Here is an 18,654-nt window from a genome sequence, read left to right on the forward strand (position 1 = left end):
AATCCCTTCCCTCCCCCGCTGCCCCTTTTCTTGCTAGTCACACGGAACTCAGTACATCTCCGCTACTAGACCAGGTGCAGTATTGCCCATCTTCAGAGGGCCTGCCACATTAGCAAACGTCTCTGTATTCTAACCTTTATTTCCTAGACTCTAAGTGTGTGTTGTGTACGAGTTATTGGATTGTTTGTGCACATATTTTAAAGTAAACTTCTTAAAAGAAACCATTGCTTTTGCCTCTTATTTGAATCTTGGAACGGACTCCCGTAAACACAGGTTAGATCCCGAGGTTATGCCCCTTTCCGGTTATTGATTTGCTAATTCCCCATATAAATATTCATTTTGGCTAACAGGACTTCAATGCCATAGTCCAATTGCCAAAGCAGCCATTTTCTCCAGGTGAACTGATGTCTATCAGCTGGAGATCTAGGATTGCCCAAGTGCCAGGTGATGGCGGGCAAACCCCCGCCAATCCACCTGGCTGCCCCCCGACCAGCTGAGGGTCGATGGGCAATGCGTGCACACACACCTGCCCACAGCGACGACGCATCACTTCCGGTTTACACCCAGAAGCGCCGAATCGCAAAGGGCCAGTTACCACTCAAACTCCCAGTTTGAGTGGTAAAGGCCCCTTGCAATGCAACACTTCCAGGTGTAAACCAAAAGTGATGCAGCACTTCCGGGCATGTGCAAACCCCCCCACCTCCACTACAAAAACCTCCCATCAAAGGAGAAGAGGGACCTGGTAAGCCTATGGAGATCATTTGTAATAGAGAGAGATCTCCAGCTAGTACCTGGAGGTTGGCAACCCTATTGGTAACCCTAACTGAAAGGTCCATGCCTGGATCTTCCCAGCATTTTAAATATGCAAATAAGAGCTGCAAGAGCCTGATTTAGATTGGGGACTGTTTGGGGAAAGAAGGGGCTTAACTCCCCATCATCAATCAAAACAGGTTCCCCTCAAAGTATGTTGTAATTGATCCTAACAAGAAAAAAAATGGGTACAAGATGGGTTGCTCATCTTTCTTCTTGTAGGGCTAACCACAGCACAGGAAGTAAAACTGCACAGAGTGAAGAGTAAGGGTCAAACTGGAGAAGATGGCATCCCCAAGTTTGCCTGGCGGTTTGCCGCCATTTTGAAAAGGGAGTTCCCACAGGGGAATTCCTTTTAATAGCACTGAAGGCACAGTTTTGGTCAAGACTGTAGCAGCATAAGGGAGGAGGGGCTACTGCCTTTCCCCTTAGGGTTGGCAACCTCCAGGTGGTGGCTAGAGATCTCCTGCTATTACAACTGATCTCCAGCCAATAGAGATCCATTCCCCTGGAGAAAATGGCTGCTTTGACAATTGGGTTCTTTGGCATTGAAGTCCTGTTAGCCAAAATGCTCGGTTATGAATATTTATATGGGGAATTAGCAAACCAATAACCGGCAAGGGGCATAACCTCGGGATCTAACCTGTGTTTATGGCATTGAAGTCCTTCCCCTCCCCAAACCCCACCCTTCTTAGGCTCTGCCCAAAAAAACCTCCCACAGGTGGTGAAAAGGGACCTGGCAACCCTATTTCCCTTGCACTATTTTTCTGACCCAAAACAATACCACTGAAGCATTATTTGCTGACACATGCCCCCTAACATCCAATCATGGCACTCTCAGGATTTTGCCTAGTTTGAGCCTAAGGGTGCTGTCAAAAATATTTGTACATGCATAATTCTGGCAGGTGGGAGAATAATGACTGAAGAATGCACAAAAGTGTTCAATGTAATTTCATCTTTAGAATACTTTCATTTCAAAGATGAAATTACATTGACCACTTTTGTGTCTAGTCTATACTAGTACTATACTAGTACTATACTATACTAGTGCATTGGACAATACCAGGAAATGCTATGCTAAATACAAATCTAATGAATGAATTAAAAAGGGCCTAACCCAGCCTACTTATTTATTTTCAAAATCCTGTTGATTTCAGTGGGAGAAGCTGATGTGTGTTCTTAGCTTTCCCTTTGAGATAAATGACACTCAAACAGTGCAATCCTAAAAACACTTTCCTGGGAGTAAGCCCCATTACCGAGACCTGAGTAAGATTCTGAGTAGACTTGTTTAGTAGATTCTGAGTGCTCTCAAAAGTCTGGTTGGATTGTCTCTAAGTGTCTTTTGTGAAAGAGACTCAAGGCTTAGGTGATACGGCATGTCATCTTTAGCTTTCTCCAGGAATCCATTTGCTAGATTTATAGGTAAAAATAAATGAGTGAAGGGAAATCATTTTGCATGTCTTAATCATTAAAGCTTTGTTGAGTTACAAGAATTCTATTTTTCTCTTGAAGGATGTCTTTCCCCTATAATCTACTTTTTACAGACATATACACGCTAAACTTGCCAAGGAACAAATATGTTATTCACCTCTTTCCCTGACAGAATGTCACAGAAATGAAAAAAATTAAAAGCTAAAGCAGTTGGAGTAGAAAAAAGCATAATGACAACAATTAGTGTTAGTATGTAATGAATTTTAATTAAAAGCACTGCAAATGGTTTCCTGGATTTTACACAGTGAACCCAACACTTTATATAAGCTTACAGTCTTGTACTGTTCTGTGTATGGCATATTAATCAAACTGTAAAGCACAGGAAATATTTATTATTCACAATTCATAATTTTTCTCCCAGTGTATCCTTCCCTACATATTTAAAGATTCATATTTAATTTCAAGATCTGCATTTTAACATTCACTCTATTAAAAAGGTGAGCATTTAGCGTATGTAGAGTCAGGTGATGATACACAGAAACACAACTACATGCATTTGTATGCATTTTTAAAATATATAAATATTTACATTTATCTATATATCTATTTCACAAGTGTATTCCACATCTGTGCATATCTAAATCCATAGATTAGGGCCCCATTGACACTGAACAGATTTTCCTGCAAACTTGGGAGACTTTGCCCCCCCCCCACATGTCTGCAGAAAAATATGAAATCTTTAAAATAAATAAATCGGGTGGGGGGGGGTTTAAATTCCTCCCCAGAAAACATTCTCTGAACATGCACAGACAATGCACTTAGCTTTCTTCTTCAGAGCTGGCAGCGGTGGTATCTAGGAATGGCTCCAGGACTGGTTGCAGTGTCCATGACAGGGTTGCCAGCTCCAGGTTGGAAAATACCTGGAGATTTTGGGGGTGAAGTCTAAGGAGGGTGGGGTTTGGAGAGGGGAGGGACTTCAATGCCATAGAGTCCAATTGCCAAAGCAGCCATTTTCTCCAGCGGAACTGATTTCTGTCACCTGGAGATCAGTTGTAATATTTATTTGTTTGTTTGTTTGTTCATTTGTTTATTTATTCAATTTATAACCCACCCTCCCCGGCCAAGACCAGGCTCAGGGAGGGGGAACATCACACATATAATATTAACAGTAAAAGTAATAATTCTAAAAATCAAACTATAAAACCCAATTAAAAACCATTAAAAATTCCAGATGGCACTTAATTTGGCCCATAGTGCCTGGAATAGGCAGTAGGTTGCCCCCCCCCCCAATGAGAGTAACATAGAACAAGGGGGGATAGGGAGGCCAGCAGAGGATGATGCCCACAGCTGTCCTCAACTGTAGGCCTGGCGGAAAAGCTCTGTCTTACAGACCCTGCGGAACTCTTTACCAGACCCCTGATGTTACCAGACACAGCATTCCACCAGGCCAGCTCCAAGGCTGAAAAGGCCCTGGCTCTCGTCGAGGACAGCCACACACACTTAGGGCCAAGGACCACCAGTAGGTTGTTATCTGATGATCGTAAAGATAGCGGGAGATCTCCAGCCACCACCTGGAGGTTGGCAGCCATAGTCCAGAAGCTGCACCTGGCTAATGACACGGTAGCTGCTCCAGGCTCAGAGCAGCTTCCAGACATTACAGCTGGAGTTAGACTCACAAGGGGAAGTCCATCCTCCTCCTGCCATTGGATCACCACCACTCCGTCTGCTTGCCAGCTCCCACTCCTCCCTCACCTGCCTGCCTGACCACAGCTTCTGCAGCTCAAATGGTGGTGACAGTGCAATGGTGGCATGGCCCACCTGCATTGCCACCCTTCCAAGGCTCATGTGGCAACAGTATGGGACAGCATTAGCATCTCCCACTCCTTCCCCACCCATTCACATCATCATCATCTCTAAAGCTCATGTGGTCACAACTCCCTTACCTGGCTGCCCACCCTCCTGCATCCAAAGGCCTCTGTGGCTCACATAGTTCCCACTGCTCCTTCCCCCTCATCCACCTGCCTACCTACCTGTGGTGATGCCATTTGCCAATCCTAGCCCTCCATCTACTGCCTCTGCCACAAGGAGGATGGATGAGGGTGGGCCAATAGAAGTCCTCCCCTTTTCTGTCCCTTTCTCTCTTGCAGGGGGAGTTGGCGCACTTGCCTGCCTCCTCCCCATCACTGTGCCTGCCTGCCCGCCCACCCCTCCACTGCTCTGAGTTACCAGCCACATGCCCCCACCGCTCTGCTTACTCACTAGGGTTGCCAGCTCCAGTTGATTAAAAACACTGTGTGCCATGGAGGAGATGTGAACCTTCAGCTGTAGTCCAGGTTCAAGCACCACCAAAACCTATGAATCTGCTCCTTGAGGGGTAATATTCCCTACAGGACAGTCATTTCCACAAACACTGACTAATTTTGTCACTGACCAACAGAACCTCAGTCTTCTCTGGACTGAATTTCAGTTTATTGGAGCTTATCCATCCCATTACCTTCTCTAGACACCTGTTCAGAATCTTCACAGACCCTCCTGAATCAGCTGATAGATAGAAACAGAACTAGATGTCAACTGCTTATTGGTGACACCTCATTCTAAACCCTTGGACAATCACTCCCAACTATTTCATGAAGACATTAAACAGAATGGGGGACAAGATGAAGCCTGGCTGAACTCCACAACCATAAATTCCAGCACCCTCTTCTGGAATTGGCCAGCCAAGTATGAGTGGAATCACTGAAGTACAGTGCCCATTCCCAACCCTACCAACCTCTTCAGAAGGATACCATACTCAGTGATATTCCAAGTCACTGAATGTTTCCAGAAGAATCCACAAGGATGCACTTCCACTGTTACTCTCCTGCCAAAGATTATCAGTCAGAGCTACCAAGGCCATTTCCATCCCAAACCTAGGGGAACTGAACACAAGCATCATTTCCTCCCTCATACATTCACAAGCGAATAGTGCTTGCAGGACAGATAGTGCCAACTAGTGCTTACATCAACGTTTTGAGTATGTAGAACTATATGTGTGACCCCTGATATATGTAATAATCAGGGCCAATGAAATATAAATAATTCAATTAAATGGATAATTTTTGTGTTGATCTTCAAACAAATAGGGAATTATGCAGAATAACTAACAAGTCTGGATAACAAAATAATTTCAAGTAACCACCTTATCCCTTAGGGGTTCTTTACCAGGACTGTGGCACCTTGAGTGTTCCTACAAATTAGAAATTACTAGGGAGTCATTCTAAGAACAATAACTACAACAGTCATGGTAAAAGTTAATGAATTTAGCAATGTGTTAGATTTAAAAATGTTAATGTTATCCCCATGTTGGAGATGACAATATGGAGACCACAAGGGGTGGTATATAAGGATATTGAACATGACATTCTGCAAAGGCTTTCTTTGTTGCTGAATGCTGAATTTTAGCTGCCAGCTACACAGCAAACTAATGTGATCAGTGACAGGCAATTCTTATTTGGAAGATATTTCATTTGTAGCTGAGTTACAGACCTGGAGACTATTTCAGGCTTTCTTTGAGCCATCCATAAAGGATGATAACTCTCCAGACAAAAACTGCCATCTGTCCATTATTTTATTTCAGACTCTCTGTTTGTCCCCAAACAATTTTGCAGAAAGCTGTTCTCAAATATCTCTACACCGCAGCGCAGGTGGAATCTTTTCATCAAAAGATTACTATATACTCATTAAAAGGTTTGTTTGAAATTATTTACTCTTTAGAGGAATTATAAACACATCCCTTGTAGAACTTTAATCAGTAACAAAAAGAAATTGGCTAGTGAAAATTGTTCTCTTCCCTTTCAGCATACATTTCTACATCATCATTTTAAGTTACCATGCTTGTTCATATTCAGGGCAAGGGGGGAAGTGTGATATGGTATTTATTGTTGAAAAAGAAAGGAGATGAAAAATCTTTACTGAAACAGGACTGAACAAAAGTGGTCATACTATTTTCGGTAGAAATGTGTGCATGACACTTTAGGTTTAGATGTGTTGTCCAACATTTCTCAAAGGGCCAGGGTAAGTACAGCAGCAAGAATTATATTTTTATTTAATAAGGTTGCCAACCTACAGGTGGTGGCTAGAGATCTCCTGCTATTACAACAGAGATGACAGAGATCAGTTCCCCTGGAGAAAATGGCCGCTTTGGCAACTGGACTTTATGGCATTGAAGTCCCTCCTGTTTTCAAATCCCACCCTTCTCAAGTTCCACCTCCAAAATCTCCAGGTATTTCCCAACCTGGAGCCGGCAACCCTAATATTTAAAAATGTTATCTCCCACCTTTCCAAACGATCAAGGCAACTTACATAACAAAACAATTAAAAATGTAAACAGTTACTCATATCAGTGGAAATGTACCCATAACCAACCAACCAGTAGCAGCAATCTGCTAAAGCTCCCTGAAACAAACAAGATGGTCTTTCCCTATCTTCTAAAAGTCATCAACGAGGGGATCTGGCATACAGCTGCTGACAAACCATTCTATAAAGCTGACACAATGGTTGGTAACATCCTTTATTTCCTGTTTCAGCCAGGATCTAACTTTTCAGTGTGCATGATATCCCATTCCTTGGTAGCTCAATGCAGATCCAATGCAAAACCGACCCGGGTCCTCCCATTCCTCTGTTAACCCGACTTTCCCCTCTCCCCTGAGCTCAGCCCTGCTCAAAGTTCCATGCAGATGGCAAGCAGGGGAAACACAGAAGATTGGCTTCTCTCACAGCTATTCACAAAGCAGTGTGTAAAGAGGCGGGGATTCAAGTGCTTCCTGCTGCCCCAGAGCTCTTTCTGAGCAAAAGAAAGGCTTTTAAAAAATGAGGCTTGGATTCCCACCCACCCCTACTTTCAGATTGTCTGTTTTTTTGTTTTTTGTTCTTAAAATGCTTTTTTATGCAGCAGTTGGGTTTGGGGGGAATCTTTTCTCATGGTGAGCACTGAGAAGTAAGCAAATTACAGAGCAGCATTTAAAGAGGCGGGACTTGATTTGAGCTTGGGAGAAGGCCGATGCTTAGATTCCCAACAGAAAAGTGTGAGTCCTGCCAGCAATGAACCTCAGGCAAAATTCCCATGAATCTGACGATGCAGTTCAAGCCTGAACAGGTTTATTTTAGTTTAGGTGCCATTTAATTCAATGGCATTTACTCCTAGGTAAGTTTGCACAGTGTGAGCGTCCCCGCTCTGGTGGCTGCCGCCCGTTGTTCCTCTGTTGCCCTCAGGGGTTGAGCCAAAGGAGTTTCCTCGGCCTCAGACCATTCCAAGGGAGAGTCTGAGTCACTCTCTCCCTTGGTGGAAGCCAGCGTCTCTCCCCTGACTGGCGTCAGTAACAAGACCTTCTGGCTTTCCCTCCTCCTCGGCCTCCGCTCCAGAAGGCCTTTTATGGCCTGGCACCCGGCAACCCCGCTTTAGCCCCGCCCCTGAGTCCTTATTAGGACCCTCATTGTCCTCCCCTTTTCCCCACGTGTCCCGGCCTGCTTCCTGATGCATAACAGGCACGTCCGCACCCCGGGCAGGCCTGCCCGCCTCCCAGCTGGTCGGCGGTGAGGGAAATGCCCGGGCGCGCTACTCCACTGCGCGGTTCATCCGGCAGCTCTGGCGCTGGTCGCTGCCAGTCTCCCGGCTGACCCAGGGTCCTCCTTCGGCTGCATCTCAGCTGGGGATGATTGGGACTCCCCCCTCGGGTCCCCGGCTCTCCACTCTGGGCATGGACCTGGCCCCGCCTCCTGGAGAAACAACAAGCTGCTGGGGTAAGGATGCGGTTTCCCTGCTGTTTCTTCCTTGTGTTTCCCCGTGATCTGGGGTTTGCTTGGGGCCAGATGGAGGCGGCTGGCCCAGACAGACCGCTGCGGGGTCTGTCTTGGGACACACGGGAATGAACTTCAGCCAAGACTGATATCAGACTTAACTTACTGCTAATATCATGTGTCCGCTAACATCTTTGCCCTTTGAAGGTGAGAACCTTCCTTTTAGAGTACAAGTATCCTTAATTACCTTTCAGTAATTCTCATTTTCTGTCTCAATAAATCATGTTAAGGTCTGTGTGTTCTTTTTAAAAATATATATATGCAGATTGGTATGAAAGCATTTTTTCAAATTCGCACAGAACTCTGAAGGTGCAAGGATTTTTCTGTCTTCTTCTGTTCACAGGGGAATGTCCTGTATAATAAACATTGAGCTCCTGTGTGCACATGAAGATTGCGCCCTCAAAGAAATCCTTTGGATTGTAACCATCAGCATGGGGAAATAATGGCTGCAATTACACACACTTAAGTCACATAAAAAGGGATGAGTTTTAGACTTGTATAGATGTGCACTGGACCGCCGCCAAAGTTACTAATTTTATGTTCAATTAAAATACATTAAAGATGCAAGGATCATTGACTTCCATCCCCTAATCCTCTACTAAAAGGATAAAATATAGGATATAATTTCTAGAGCACCGGGGAACAAGCCTGTTTCAGAAAGCATAATGGATTCGGTATGAGAAACATTTAATTGCAGCAAAAGCTTTCTAACCCAGAAACTTGGAAGTACTCTATGGCCATTTATGCATGACTGTTTCCGCACAGTCACCCCGCCGACTACTTCATGGCTTTGCTTTGATTATGGTTGCATTTTATGATTATCAGAGGTCACTCTCTCGCTCTCCCTGCACGTTTCTGCACATTTTGCCCACATTTTCTGGATTCGTGTTTAGCCAGCATCCAGAAAACGTGGGCAAAATACATGGAAATGAGCAGGGAGAGTGAGGCAACCTCTGATGGTTGGAAAATGCAAGCATAATCAAAGCAAACCCCAAAGTAGTGGGGGGGGTGACCACGAGGAAACAGCCATAAATGGCCTGTGACTAGCCATGTCCAAATAAATGAAGTAATATTTTAAAAACTGGAGCTATAATCAGACTACACGCACTATCAGTGCAACCCTAAAGAGTTACACCAGTCTGGAGTAACTCTGTTTAGGATTGCACTGTAAGAAATACAAGTGTCAGTTTATATGATTGGAAGGTGGTCTCGGGATCTTTCATCAAATGGCATAGCTTGACATAATCCTATTGGAGGCATATGGGGCTACTATTCTGGCCCTGAATGAATACTGAGAATACTGAGGGAAGTTTTTATCATAAATCTAGATCAGAAATCTAGAGATAAAGATCATAAATCTAGAGAACTTAAAATTCAGGAGTATGTTGTCACATTTCTATTAAGCTAAGAAGGGAAATCTAGCATTCTTCCTTCTATAATTCCAGGAACTAGTTTGCATATTTCAGGGTCTCTTCTTCTGAGAAGTACAGGGACTTTCAGCTAATTAGAATAGTTCATAAAGTTTGTTTACCATCTTCTTCCCCAGCTATCAAGAATCTCTTTGGACATTCTCTTCCAACAGCTATATGAGCAAATTCCCCATTCTCATTTAGCTATCAAGTTCATTCACTGTGCTCAGAAGCAATTTGTTCTGCTTTAATTAAGGGGGTAAACATGGCCTCAAAGCTCAAGAAGGAATTCTTCATGTCATTTATTTTACTCGTTTCTTTACAGAATCTAGAGAACACTTCCATTCCGTGTCCCACCCCCCACCCCCCACACACACACCCATAGCTTACTTGGCTGTAAAAATAATTCAAGGCTTTGCCACTTTTAAGTTTTTAGAGAGAATTTCATTCCCCAAGACATAAAATACAGCTTTGAATGTAGAATGTAACTGAAGGCCTAGCTTGTTTTTAGAAACACGGTTCCATCAATTACTTTCGGTGTGACCCTGAGCAAGGGAGATGAGAACACACTGAGACAACTGAAGCTATTGGGAAATGTTGTGTGGCTTAACGTCTCTGGTAATTGGACCATGACTCCACAGCTCTATTACTGATACATCCAGTAGAATCAGGAGATAAGTCACTTTCAGACATTTATCAAAGGCTCTACAAATTAAAGTGACTAATGTTTATGACCTGTAATGTAGTACTTTGATAAAGATTCTATGGAAGCAGCAAGTACTAAACAAATGAGATAAAGGTTGGCAACGAAAAACCGTCTGCCAACTATTAAAGGAAATCATTTTGGAACAGTAATAAAAATGTTCCAGAACTGCTGATTGCAAGATTGGACTGGAGCATGTTAAAGTGACCTACATCATATAACTGACTTTTAATTAAAAGGGGTGAATAATTATTTATGAAGATGTAAAAAATTTGGGTTGTTGTGTCTTCTAAATTAAGAGTCATGGAAGGTATGTTGTTGTTTTGTGCTGTCAAGTCACAGCTGAATTATGGCGACCCTGAAGGGTTTTCAAGGCAAGAGACTTTCGTTGGTGGTTTGCCATTGCCTGACTCGGCATCAAGACCCTGGTATTCCTTGGAGGTTGCCCATCCAAATACTAACCAAGGCCGACCCTGCTTAGCTTCTGAGATCTGATGAGATCAGGCTAGCCTGGGGCTACACGTAGCTTGAAGCTTCAGAAGCCAATATATCACTTTCTGCTGGTCACTTCTGGAATTGTCCAGCAGAATCCACATTTCATTGGATATATTGCTATTGTTATCATTTACCTTCTGGATTTTCCTGTCTGGATACGAATATTCAGGAGGAGGTAAATGATTATAATAGATCAATATTTAGTGAAATTTTCATAATCTAGCAATGATAATGTACCATGACCGTAAGCACCAAATATATTGCTGCTCATGCAGCTGTGAACAGATGTTGAAATAATCAATAGCATTAGTTTCAATTAAGTTCACCTTTTTGCTCAATGAGGTTAACTATAGCCAGGGCTATTTCATGCCCACATCAGGTTGTGTAACATAGGATTGCAATAGAGCCACAGAAGAAATGGCTGCAGCAATCACAGACCTGCTTAGAATAATTGGATTTGATCTAATGGTACTTTTGCTCTCAGAATGAACTGTGAAGTTCACTGCCACAGATTTGATGATGCCCACTCGTTTGGCTGGTTTTAAAAAGAGATTAGACAAATTCATGGAGGATAGGTCCATCAGTGGCTGTTAGTCATAATGGCTAAATGAAAGCTCTGTGATCAGAAGAAATAATCCTCTAAATACCAATGCTGCAAGGAAACCAGAGAAAGGTTTGACCTCTCTGCCCTGCTTTGCAGGGCTTTCAGCGGCTAGGTACTGTGTAGAAGCAGGTGTTAGACTAGATGATCTACTGGTCTGACTCAGTTGAGCTACCCTAGTTAATATAGAATAAGTCCTTTTGTGAGAGGAAGATTCCTTCTTTGACTGTCAGTGACATGTGTGACACTTTCAGTTACTATAAGGGTTCCTTTGAATCCAGCTGAATGATTTGCATCTAACCAATGCAATGGAGAAATTAAGGTAAACACCCCCTCTGCTCTTCCTGGCTTCATTCTTACAATAGAAGAGTATTTAAACACATAACATCTAGAGTAGGCTACAGTAATGGATTCTTGATAAGTCTCCTCTCAAAATCAGCTTGGAAACTCCAGTCAGTGCAGAATGCTGTAGTTTGGTTATAATCAGGAACAAGGCAGGGCATGCATATTATACCCATTCTGCAGTCACTCCATTAGTAGGGTTGCCAGGTTCCTCTTCAACACTGGTGGGGAGGTTTTTGGGGTGGAGCCTGAGGAGAGTTTGGGGAGGGGAGGGACTTCAATGCCATAGAGTCCAATTGCCAAAGCAGCCATTTTCTCCAAGTGAACTGATCTTTATCGGCTGGAGATCAGTTGTAAAAGCAGGAGATCTCCAGCTAGTACCTGGAGGTTGGCAACCCTATCCATTAGCTGCCCTTTAGTTATCAGGTTCAATTCAGTGTACAGGCCATCACATAGAAAGTCCTTCATGGCCTTGGATACTTATATAAGCAGCACTGCCTCTTCTTCTATGCCCCACCACAACAACTTTCCTCATCTGAACAGGGCCTTCTAAAAAAAAAATGTATGAGACAAAACTCAAATGTTGTTGTACACACTTACACAACGATCGTTTTTGTGTATGGCATTTGACCAAGGTACAGGAGTGCATATTCAAATCCAAAAAACACCATGCAAAAAGGATCTTTAAAAGCATGGATATAATGTTATCAAGAATTTTTGTGATATTTTAGCAATGCCCAAATGCATATTATGGAAAAGGAAACATTTAAAAAATAACAGAAGGAACAGAAAACTTCAGCATGCTATGCATGTTCCAGCTCCACAGCTGTTATTTTTAAACCTTCTTTTTTAAATCTGGAATTAAAGAAGAGTAACATGTATATCTGATTGTGTGTGTGTAAAGTGCCGTCAAGTCGCAGACGACTTACGGAGACCCCTTTTGGGGGTTTTCATGGCAAGAGACTAACAGAGGTGGTTTGCCAGTGCCTTCCTCTGCACAGCAACCCTGGTATTCCTTGGTGGTCTCCATACAAATACTAACCAGGGCTGACCCTGCTTAGCTTCTGAGATCTGACGAGATCAGGTTAGCCTGGGCCATCCAGGTCAGGGCATATCTGATTACCGTGCCAGAAAGAATACAGAAAAAAGAAACACCTGGTTGTTTTCTTGTGTTCAATGGAAAGATAGGGTTGCCAGCTCCTGATTGGGAAATACCTGGCGACTTTGCAGGTGGAGCCTAAGGAGAGTAGGGTTTGGGGATGGGAGGAACTTCAGTGGGGTCTAATGACACAGAGTCCATTTTCTCCAGGTGAACTGATCTCTGTCACCTGGAGATCAGTTGTAATAGTGGGAGATCCCCAGCTACCACTTGGAGGTTGGCAACCCTATAAAAGTGAAAACATCAGAAGACAATATTCAAAAATGGAAAGGAATATACAGATACACAGAGTCATGCTAAGCAGAGCTATGTGTAAGTCAATGAGCTTAGGAGGGTATAACTCTGCTTAGGACACTAGCGTGAAAACCTACAGTTACCTACTGTCTTGCATTGGGGTTCCAATTTACAAAAACAGTTGCAGAAATTAAACATAATATATTCCTGAGTACAGCTAGGGCAGCATTTGTAGTGCTGCAAACACTAGAATACATTTTTAAAGTAATTAAAGTTTGGAGCATAAAAGACTCACTGTACGAAGTTGTTTACATCAAAGAACGGATGGCACCACAATGTGGTATAAGGAAAAACAGAAAATATAGCTGGCACCTTGCAAAGGCAAATTTCTTCAAGGTGATGTTAAAATCCCAATCTAAAAAAAATGCTTCTGCTATTAAAGCAAAATGGCCTTCTTCTTCCTAGTAATTAAGCTGTTAAGATGTCTTTCAGCAAAAAAGAAATGTGCTATTACAGGGCCATAAATACAATCACGTTATTCTAAGATGTTCACATATTCATAGAGGAAAGGAAAGCGGTGAAATATTTGTATTATAAGGTAAGTAATGGCCTGCTCAGAGCACTGATTAAATCACCTTAGGGTGAGACAATGGAGATTAGCTAACCCCATTGTCCAGCCAGGCATGCCTTAGGCCAGGGGAAAAGTGCAGCTGCCAACAGCCTTCCTGCCCAAGTTTGACACACAAGTTGGATTCCAAAAATCTCTGAGAGGCATCCATTTTGGGGGGAGCAGTGTCTCGCTCTTATGTCAGCCTTCATGGCACCCCTTAGTGGGAGGAGTCCAACTGCTTAGGCCACCTGGAGTTCAGTAACCCTGGTTCAGTCACCCGACAGAGAAAGAAGGAAACAAACATTTATGACATGTGTTAAGATTACCTTACTTCTGGAACAAGCACAACATGCATGAACATGAGAACAACAAGTTATGGGGTTTTTTTTTGTTTTGTTAACACCTCTATGCACCCTTGTGTAATCTTCAGCCCTTGAAGTTTTGTTTTGGTTTTTGTTTGTTTGTTTGTTTGTTTGTTTTGATATGACACACCAGGAGGGTAGGAAGTTTTAGGGAGACAGTGTCTTTTGATCAAAAAGGAAATCCTTCAAAATAGACCACATTTCTAAAAAGGGGGAAAGAAATACGATGTTGTATTTCAGGGAGAAATTGGGCAAAGAGAAATGAAGAGAATTCCTCTAATCAATCCTAGTTTAATTTCATTTAGGATTGCACTGTAAATCACCAGCTTCTGGAACAAGCACAAGTTGTTTAAGCGGATTTAATGAAAGCAACTTTTCAATACAGATGTTCAAGAAGAAAGAGCAATTACGGAACAACACTGATCCTAAATTCTAATGTATAGGGATACAAAATTTCAGAATATCAAAAGCAGTACAAAGTATCATATTTTCCACCCCATCCCATTTTGGTTTACCTCAACCTTGCCTAGAGATGTAAAGGCAGGGTGTGTGTGTGTGTGGAAAAGTACTTTCAAGGATTTTTTTTTCAATTTATCCAACAAAAAAACTGGAAAAGTTAGCAGGGAATGGGAAAAAACTACTTTTCATTTGTAATAAGTGTATGGCTTTTTAAGACAAGATTTTCCTTACTCAAAATGTGATAGAACATGTGAGACAGCCTACAGCATTAGTTAATGATAATTCTTACATACGTTGTAGATATATACAATATTTTCAATATATTTATTGTCTGAATGTGACTAATTTTTGTCTGCAATTAACATGCTATAATATGTATGATGATAATGAACTATTAAAAGTTAAATATTATAAAGTTTTAACATGATTTACACATATACAAACAGTTCTACTCTATGGTTCTATATTGTGGGATCCTGCATGGCGGGGGGAGGGTTGGGGTCACTGGGGATGTGGGGGGGAGGTAGTTGTTAATTTCCTGCATTGTGCAGGGGGTTGGACTAGATGACCCTGGTGGTCCCTTCCAACTCTGTGATTCTATGATTCTATGACTGTGTGAGTGTTTCTGTCAACACTAAATTATATTTTGTTTAGTACAAAATTTGTATTTCCTGTTGTTCAATTAATTTTTTCCTACCTCTCAGGTAGAAAAAACTAAAATACATATGCTAAAGCAGCACAGAGTGCAGTGGTTTACAGCACACTCTAGTATTTGGTGTCTTCAAATTTTTTGCTTGCAGAAAATGAAAATAAATATGCCATTGTATATTCTTGAATAGTAAATGATGTATTTTGTGTTGTTAAGAAAAGAGGTACTGGAGAAGACCACCACTCCCTTCTCCATCTAGAAGCAAATGGATAGAGAGGGGATGCTTGCATGAGCCTTCTCCAGAAATAGAGGGCTAGAGGTATCATCAGTTCATCACAACCCTGCAGGTTTCTCTCAAATGCTATCTTGTCTGACACGATATGAGTGGAGAGGCAGTAACTTCAAATAGAGTGTGAAAGGAGCGGAACAGCCAGATCTGTGAACTGCTACTGTGTTGGGCAATAATGACATAAACCTCTCCCAGCCAGCGTGGTATAGTAGTTAAGAGCGGTGGTTTGGAGCAGTGGACTCTGATCTGGAGAACCAGGTTTGATTCCCCACTCCTCCACATGCGCGGTGGAGGCTAATCTGGTGAACTGGGTGGGTTTCCCCACTCCTACACATGAAGCCAGCTGGGTGACCTTGGGCTAGTCACACTCTCTCAGTCCCACCTACCTCACAGGGTGCCTGTTGTGGGAAGGGGAAGGAAAGGTGATTGTAAGCTGTTTTGATTCTTCCTTAAGTGGTAGAGAATGTCGGCATATAAAAACCAACTCCTCTCCTCCTCCTCTTCCTCTTCCTTCTACTTCTTCCCTGGGATAAATCTTACATATCAATTCCACTAATTGAGGCACTTTTCTCTGATGGAGAAAGCCACCCATTGATAGAAGAACCACTTGAGTCAGGAAAAGTCTCTTTCCAGTGAGAGAAATTTATCTCTGCTAATGGAAGGGATTCACAGGATCCAGCTCCTGATGTTGTACTGGAGGCAAGAGGAGTCATGGGTACCCCCCTTAAGGGATTTCTTGGGCCAGGGTAGGAGCTTTTGAGGTTGCTAGAGGTGACAGGAAGCAAGACTTTCTCACTCCAGTACATATCTCCCCCTTCCCCCTTCACATTTTCACTGACAATTATGCCATGGAAGAACCCCAAGTTAGAACTCTTGTGGAGATCTTCCCCTGCTGTCTGCCCAAGTTCAGTCAAACTGCATAACACTGCTACTTGTATTCTTATGGCTTCTCTGGTTGTTTAAAACTGGCCATCCAGTTTTTGCTGACTTCAGGGTATAAATATCTAACCTGATCATTTATTTCCATTTCAATCTTTTCCCGTACCGTTTTAAAATCCAGCTATATTTCAGCATATGGTTAATTTAACTGAAATGACTAGATCTAGCATAGCTATGATTATCAAATAAAACAGAAAGCCCAGCTGGGAACCATTTTAAAAATCCCTTTTGTACAAAGAATACATAGTTAACATTCACAATTTACTTTAGAATTAGTCTCAAGGAAAGAACAGGAAAGGCTGTAATTAAAGAACACACTAAACAGTTGTATTATCTCTGGGACAGCAGGAGTTTTCAGCAACAAATACAACCAGGACTGTTCTGATGTACATAATAGGAAAATGTCCTACTGTTTCAACTTTTTAAAAAATCCTGCAATATGTTCATCTATCATTTGTTCATAAAAAAAGAACAATTACGTTCACTCTCTAATTTCAGATTTAGGACAATCGTTATCTCCTGCTATACAGACCTTTAATCAACCTTTTGAGGTTGATGTTTGGAGAAAGAAAAGAGTTTATAGCATGAGAGGTGGGTCTTTGTGTGGATTGGCTCTGCTTCTTTATTGTGAGGTTGTTTCATTGAGCCAGCTCTGTTTAGCAGGTCATAAGGGCACAAGCTTTTTTCAAGGTTCTACCAAGTGCATGGCCAACCGTGCACACAATTGGCTAGATCTACTAATCACACCAATAGTTTAAGCGTAGTAACACACTATACTGGCAACAGCCAAAATTAGGTAAAAGCATACAAAACACAACATATTATTTTGCCGGAGGGAATTAATTATACTAACTGAAGCTACAGGATGACCCACCTTTCTCTTCAGAGGTAGAAAGCTTGTCCGATCTTCTCAGGCATGGCAAGGAAGAAGACAGCACCCACAGTTATCCATAGATTTTCCGTTCATTTATTTTGTTGTTAATTACAATACTTTTTTGTGGTTTAAAGTTTTTGGTGAGTGCTGCTTTTGCATAATCACTGCTGTCTCCTGTATTCAGGTAATGTTTGAATGTTTAGTGCACTTCACTACCTGCAAATTGCAATAAAATTGCCCTTTTAGTGGTGAGGTCATCTTCTTTAGTCACACAAAAAATAGATTTCCAACCTTTCAAGCCAATATTCCCATTTGAGCCCCAATGTACTTCTAGACTCATGGACTGAAAACATGGGAAACATGCTGAAGACACAACTGCTACTTGAAAAGCAGTAGAAGGGGGGGGTCCTTTTTAAAAAAAATGACCAATGCAAAATTTGCAGATGGTAGTAGAAAGATAGATATTCTATATCTCTGACTGAAGCTGTTGGGAAAGTTTTCATAATGGCCCTATGCAATACTCAAGTAATAAAACTTCATTTTTTTCTGTTCTCTGCACTAAGATCTGGAGTAGACTAGGGGCCTGGAGACCAAGCCCTCTTCAGCTAGGGTTGCCAGGTCCCCTCTCACCACTGGCTGGAGCTTTCTGGAGGCAGGGCTGGGGTGGCGATCAGCACGTCTGTTGCATTTGTGGAGCAATGACATCACTTCCACATTTACCCCAGAAGTGCCAGCATCGTGCAGGATGTGGGAGAGAGCTAGAGTGGTGTTGTGGTTAGGAGCAGTGGACTCCAGTCTGGAGAACAAGGTTTGATTCCCACTCCTCCTCATGAGTGGTGGACTCTAATCTAGAGTGGTGTTGTGGTTAGGAGCAGTGGACTCCAGTCTGGAGAACAAGGTTTGATTCCCACTCCTCCTCATGAGTGGTGGACTCTAATCTGGTGAACCAGGTTAGTTTCTCCACTCCCACACATGAAGCTAGCTGGGTGACCTTGAGCTAGTCACAGTTCTCTCTGAACTCTCTTAGCCCCACCTACCTCACAAGATGTCTGTTGTGAGGAGAAGAAGGAAAGGCAATTGTAAGCCAGATTCTCCTTAAAAGGTAGAGAAAATCATCATATAAAAACCACTCTTCTTCTAGCGTTGTCCTCCAAAAACTCTATGGAAACCATAGAGTTTGTGGGGAGAGAATGCTAGAGCAGCCCCATCTTGATGCTGGCACCATTGTGCCATATGCACGCTGTGCATGTAGATTGCTTTTTCACTTCAGTAGGCCTTCTTCCACCTACTGTCTAGCTGAGGGGTGGCGGGCAGCCCAGTTAATTGGTGGGCAATTGCCCACCACAACTGGGCAAATGGGAAGCCTATCTTCAGCACAAGGGTCTCACTGCAGTTGAAAATCTTCCTTTCCTTCAACTATCATGAGTGAGCTTTTAAATCCTCAGCCAAATTT

The sequence above is a fragment of the Euleptes europaea genome, chromosome 3 (assembly GCF_029931775.1).
Source record: "Euleptes europaea isolate rEulEur1 chromosome 3, rEulEur1.hap1, whole genome shotgun sequence".
Lineage (NCBI taxonomy): Eukaryota > Metazoa > Chordata > Lepidosauria > Squamata > Sphaerodactylidae > Euleptes > Euleptes europaea.